Here is a 7,500-nt window from a genome sequence, read left to right as displayed (position 1 = left end):
CTGCCTGGAATTGGAACCTTACAAAACTGAGCCCATTGTCGGAGGAAAAAAGAATCCATCCCTTTCAACTGCCTGGAAACGTAACCTTACAAACCTGATATTATATCATCATATGTCACGTAATATATTCACATTTCTATTTGTAACTGCCACAATCACTATTCATCTCTTTTAATTTAATTAAATCTTTCTTTTTATTTCATCTAAAACAAATCGTAAATTGTTTTTCATTTGAAGTAACTAGTAAATTATGGGGCCTTATTCTACATATCTTTATGCATAGTCGAGTAGCTCTTTATTCACTTGAGAACATGACAATATTAATATTTGTAATGTAAACGTTAGATATTATGGCACAGGCAGTCACTGATTGACGAACCAACTATTATTGTTAATGATAGTCGAGGGGGTTTCTTTTTCACGGAAAAAATACATTAGAAACTGATATATTGCGAATCATCTTTGATTACCTAAATCACACGTCATTGATAAAACATGTTGCATGGATAATCTGACACTGACAGGTCTCTCATACCTAAAAAATTGCACACCGTAGTCACAGAATCAATCCTCCCTGTCGTCTTATACATCTGATTTTGATAAACGATAGGGGTGACGGTGAGAGAAAGTATCACCTTGATGTGTAATTGTGATGATGTATGCTGTGTCGAATGCGATGAATTTGGCAAAGATGTATGTGAAAATAATGCGACACAAGGAAAAAACAAAGGAGGTGGGTGTGGGGGGGGGGGGATGAGAAGAAACTTCAGAATTCCGGATATTGTTTTACTTTGTGACAGTAAAAGTGATGAAATAATTGCCAAACTCTTGTTTGGATTCTAGTCTTCCAATCACCCACTTCCATTCCTCACCCTTTTCATCTTTCCTTATCACTCATTCATTAACCTAAACCGATTACTTGTTGACACCAAGTGTTATCTTATTGTATAATCTATTGATATATTGTTTTATTTTCTTCGTATAAAACCACTAGGAGATGGTACCTTAGGGTGCAGCGTGAAATAAAAAAATTATTAAATATTATTATTTGTTCAGATTTCTGTTAATATCAGAGGATAATAAATTACTACGGATACTACGAGTCATTACGGAGTTATAGTTAGACACCGAAGCTCGCCTAACGAACGACTTGCCCAACACGTGACCATTTTTTTTCTCGCGTCCTCTCGTCTAATCTCGTCACTCCCGAATAGAAAGAGGAGGCGGAGCTCATATGATATAACGCAATGAAAGTTCTGTCCGATGACGGGTGGGGGGATATCACCTCTCCAAAACTTACCTTATTATATGAGATCTTGAGATTCTTATCCAATCATCGATTGCTCGTTTGACAGTTCGCTTGTGAACAGTTAGGAGACCATCTCTTGATTTATGACAATTTTTGCGTAAAGGCGGTGAGTGTTGTATACATCAAAGAGTACCGCTGACCGATGGGTAAATAGTGGTTGTGTAACCCAAAAGCCCTGCCGTCTCGACTGCAAGGTCTTGTATGTAATAGTTGCGTCACCATCTCAAGGCTCAGGAATTAATTAGTGAGCTGATTCAAACAATGTGGGTTTCAAATTTATCGTATACGTAATCATTTGGAAGCTACAGAGAAAGGTGTTTTTGTGTAATCCCTTTCACACACACACGCGCGCGCGCGCGCACACACACACACACACAAACATATACAAACAATACACAAACAATACACATCCCTGGTCATCTATTGCCTATATTATTAATGTTAATATATACATCCCATGCTGATTGTCCTACTACCCCTCCCCCCCCCCCCCCCCCCACCCCCCCCCCCCCCCAACCATTTCCACCATCCAAGTACCAGCGGCCTTTTCTCTTTGATTTCGTATCATGGTCTACCCGAAGCCCAACACCTCGATCGTTTGTGGGTCAACCCACCCCCCCCCCCCTCCCCCCACCTTCCCCCGTAATCAATTTATAATTTTCTCTCTGTATAGAGCGCCACATGCACAATTATATACTATTGAATGACACTTTTTTTTTGTTTGTTTGTTGCTTTAGGTCTCTTCCAACACAATTGAGGTTATATGAGAGACCGCTGAAACAAAAAAACAAGCAATCTAACAAAAATAGTACAAATGGAAATAAAAATCATAAGCTAAATTATAAATAACCAAGGACAAACAGGCAGAAGATTTACAGAAAAAAAATATCCCCTGTCAAAAATACAATCACAAACCAAAGAAGCAGGATAGGCTAGTAAAGAGAAGAAGAAACGACATCACTATCGGATCGTACACCCATGCGAACATCATAGGTATATGATTCAAGGGTGATGCTCCCATCCAACCACCCGCTTGAATGACACTGACCTTGCCCCTCCCCTAACACAAGCCAACAGCAACCCAAGCTATCCTCTATCACGTGACCTTAGATCCGATGCTGCATACCGCTTGAGAGTCTTCACTATCCAGATCTCGTTCATGGTCACGTGAGAAGGCTATATCCGTTCGGGTTCGGCGTTCGGGTTCGGCGTTCGACCCGATTTCGTTAAAAGCCCATTGATAAAACATTTCCCTACCAAACGAACGCGACATCATCTATCTATAATATACCTCATTTTTCACCTGTACTCCCTGCATGCTGTAGGTAAGAGTCATAACCGCAAAGGTAAGGGTGTTTCCTCCCTTGAAACCAATAAATCTTATAACCTGTTATTGCCAGTGCCTGATGATGCACAACTTAAATAAGTCATAAATCATGGATCAACCTGTGATTGGCACGTACATGATTCACTTATAGGGTGACTCAAGCTAGTAAGACTTGATCAATATTATTATTATTATTATTATTATTGGTAATACAAATATTGTCATCATCATCATCATCATCATCATCATCATCATCATCATCATCATCATCATCATCATCATCATCATCATCATCATCAGCATCATCGTCATCATCATCATCATCATCATCATCATCATCATCATCATCATCATCATCATCATCATCATCATCATCATCATCATCATCATTAACAGTGACGTTTGTTAAAAGGCCTTTAAATATCCTTTTGTTTTTGCAAATATAGATATATATAGTATAGCATTTTGATGTGTCAATAAAGTGCGAACAAAGTTGATAATCTGTCAATACTTCTTTTAACTGTTGAGAAACTATTTATGCTATCCTATTGGAGCTAAATTGTCAATTGTTTTTTTGTTTTGTTTTTTTTTTTTTTTGTTTTTAAATTTTTTTTCCCTTTAATTTTCCTTTATTTAACTAGCAGAAAATTATGAAATCGATTTTTTTCCTTAGTTTTTTTCTAAGTAACTTATTATTGTAATGTTTTTGTGGCGACATTTTTTCACAACCTATACGCATTATGCGACGGTATTAACTTGTTTATATATACATATACATTATATAAATATTTATTTAGATAAGTATTAATGCGTTGATTCTACTTAATATTATGTACTGAATAGAAGGGGTTAGGAAAGGGGGAGTGGAGGGAAAGGGATAGTGAGAGTACATGTTCGTGTTAGAGAAGAGGTAGAAGAAGAAGAAGAAGAAGAAGAAGAAGAAGAAGAAGAAGAAGAAGAAGAAGAAGAAGAAGAAGAGGTAGAAGAAGAAGAAGAAGAAGAAGAAGAAGAAGAAGAAGAAGAAGAAGAAGAAGAGCGGAAACAAAATCATTAAACGTACATAGACCTAACTGATGATCAGTGTCAAATGAACCAACACTTTAGAGACTTAATTCTTCTTAGTTCCTTGTGTGGAAATAAGCCTGTAATCTCACATTTCTGTGGTTGATAAACTCTTGGCAAGTAAGTTCTAAAAATTATTCAGTGTAACTATGAATGTCGCAAATTTGGAAGCAGGCACCGACAAGTGTAAGATAAAGATCAGCAAAAATATGTATGATATAGCACCAAACAAATAGAAATTAGGCAGAAAGAAAAGTACAAGTAAAAATCATTCCTGCCTGCCTATAAGGGATGATATTATTTTTCTTGTAGTTTTCTTTCTGCGTTGTCTGAAAAAGTGTGGATAAAACATTGTCAAACAAAGCAAGAAAGAAAGATACGAGAAAATAAAAAACATCCCAAAAAGTCACTCTGCCTCCCTAGTCGAGGTAAGCTAGCTTATTTTTGGAGGGATTTTCTTCTTGTATTTTTCTTTCTTGCTTTGTCTGGCATTGCTTCATACACACTTTTGTCAGGTCTTTATATTGCACCAGGGCTGCTCCTTAATTTGTCATTTAAAAATTGTTTGCATTGTCTGGTACTGTATTATACACACCTTTTCAGATTTTAGGCTTCAACTGTACTGTCTTCTTCTTCTTCTTCATCTCTTCTTCTTCGTCTTGTGGAAACCTCCAATATTGTCGAGGATCACTCCACAGTTTGTAGTGTTTTACATTTTAAACTTGCTAAAACTCTGCACATAATACTAATTTAAAAAAACAAAAAACACATAGATTAAAAAGTCACGTTGTGAACTCTATCAATCGCGTGAAGGCATGTTGGCAACCGTTTTCAGCCACTTCAGCTATTTCTTTAAGTCTCTACTGGAATATCAAAATCAAAAAGATGCTGACATTGCATATCTTTTATTAATGAATTCGTCATAATTTATTCTGACACTGGAATGAAGACACTGGTCCAAGAATGTTGTACGAGCAGAGATGGCCTTGGCACTTTTGTTCGAAGACTTGATTTGAAGTGTTTTTGGCCATGTTCCGTGTATCCTGCTGAAAGATGGAAAAAAATTGCCTCCAAAGTACAAAACGAATATAAAGGAGACGAAGAGTGGATTTAGGGAATAATTGTAATTTTGTAGTGTTTTTTTTTTTTTTTTGTCTCTAGACAATTAATAACAATAATAATAATAACAATAATAATAATAATAATAATAATAATAATAATAATAATAATAATAATAATAATAATAATAATAATAATAATAATAATAATAATAATAATAATAATTATAATAATAATAATAGTAGTAATAGTAATAATAATTATTATAATAATGATTATAATAAGCACTGCTATACAGTATAATATAAATTGAAAATTAAGCTTCGAACTTATACATCCTATCTCATCTAAAATGATGATTGCCCTCTGCTGTGTCAAAAATCAGACATTCTTTTGAAAGAATAATACATTCTGTTCGAGTCTGAGTTCAGTGACATTAAAATAATATGACTAACAAAAAATCTCAAGATAGCAATGCATCTCCTTCCACATGGTGACACATGCGAGGGGCGGGGTCAGGGCCTGTGCAGCATAAAATTTTAAATATACTTACGATACCGTGCATATAAAACAGAAAGAAAAATACAAGAAGAATACCCCCCCCCCCCCCACGCTGTTTTTCCCTCAAGAAAAGCAAACAACAAAATATTCTTCCACAACTGGATGAACGAACTCCGATCTTTTGATTACTGATCATTAGGAAGTTAATAAACTCCGCATGGCTTTAACCTCGAGCTTCTACTCAATTGTTTGTATCCCCAGCACTAAGATTGGAAGAAACAGACAAAATTTTGGGGCCTGAAATCAAATAATGAATATGAACAGTTTTAAAACTCCCTGGTTCATATCCCGTTTCAGCAAAATCTATTCTTTAAAAACAAATAATATACAAATAATATAAGGTTGGTGGCCTAAAATTGTTTCGTACAGTCCAGGTTAATTTTTTGCCAACGATCACAGAGTTACTGGCAAATCTAAAAATTATAAAACTATTTTTTTTAAGATTGATATAGGGGTAACTTGCAAACCCTTTTTAATTGATGATAATTTTGTCACACGTTGACTAAAATAATTATTTAGACAATCTGCTTGGGCATTTTGATGGTACCCATTATGATAAGTAATTTGGCGTTGGGAATCGATATCTGTCCTCCATTTTGCTAGATTCCATTGCGGGCACCAACGGACTCTATAATTTAACGAACCTATTTTGGTCAAAACGATCCTTCTCAATCTAAACTAATTTCTACGATACAGTTGTATAATTATTGTATTGGATGAGTGCCTTAATTTCTCCGCATATATTGCGGATTCTCCACTAGTAAGAACAAAGACATTAGAGTTTTAAACCATGATATTTAATTTTTATACCAATTGTTTTAAGCACATGTTAGGCGTTACGATTTGACACGAGGCTTTGTAATAATATTTTTTTTATTTTTATAGATGTTCAAACTCGCTGCCTTTTAATCCAAACATGATTGATTAATTTGCATATACGCCATAGACCAGTCTCAAGGTTACATCGATGGTGGGTTGGAAAAAAAAATAATGTATATAAAAAAAACTGAGATAAAAAAAGCCCAGCTCAACGACTAACCAATTCATCACATTCTTGGTTCTCAGCACTCAATCAATCAATTGTAAATCCCACCAGGTATCGCCATTCACAGCCAGGAAGACCTTGAAGTCTACCTGAGAGTGAGTGCATCTACCCCATACACGCGCCTTTATTTTCACCACCTTATTATGACACCTGTGAACCTTACCTGGATATCAAAGCCCGGGGGTTGTTGATGTTCTTATTACATACCATTTTAAACACTATCAACGCATAGTTTATGTGAACTGTGTTATTTTTATCATAATCTATCATAATTTTGCGAGGAATTATCCGCTCATTATTCGAAAATTCCATTCTGGGCGAGAATGAGGGAAGGTAGTCCAAACCTCTCCATCGATTGAGACACCAGTTCATACATAGAGGAGCCTGGTTCGAATCCTTATCGACTCGGGTTTTGTTTTTTGTTTTTCTTACCCCCCCCCCTCTCTCTCTCTCTCTCTCTCTCTCTCTCTCTCTCTCTCTCTCTCTCTCTCTCTCTCTCTCTCTCTCTCTGCGTGATTGGCGGTCTTGAAGTTGTAATATAATAGATGGCTTGCAACTTAAACCTCGGAGATTCAAATCCATACAATGAGGACAAAAAGGTAGATCAATGGAAACTGATTTTCATTCACCATACTCAGATGTAAAAGGAGAACATGGCTGGTAACAGTATTATTATCTCTATCGGGAAGTTGTAATATTATAACAGGTTCGAATCCCTTTGTGAAGGTGAAAAGTTGGATCGTTGAAAAAAAGCTTTTGAGTTATTTTTGTCTCACCATAATCAGCTGTAAAATGAGTATCTGGGAAGTAGTCATAATAATATATTATAGTTTTTAGGTTGCGATGTCTCGTTTATTTAGTGTTGGGTATTTGGATACTTGCATAGTGCATATTATTAGATCTAGTCTTTGTATGCATGTATGTTTGTGTGTGAGTGTGTGTGTGTGTGTGTGTGCGTGTGTGTGTGTGCATGTAGAATGTTAGTTAAAAAATGTGTTACACTGTAATATGAAATACTAGGTTTCGAACCCCAACATCGACAATAACAAAAGTTTCTCGCGTTCGTTCTAGTCAGTATTCATATTCAAGGAGTGTCTAGGCGGATTAACATTACCACTATCACCACCTCCACCACCC

The sequence above is a fragment of the Berghia stephanieae genome, chromosome 1, assembly GCF_034508935.2.
Source record: "Berghia stephanieae isolate SIO BIC M18660-M18661 chromosome 1, UCSD_Bste_1.3, whole genome shotgun sequence".
NCBI lineage: Eukaryota > Metazoa > Mollusca > Gastropoda > Nudibranchia > Aeolidiidae > Berghia > Berghia stephanieae.
Note: the sequence above shows the minus strand (reverse complement) of the source record.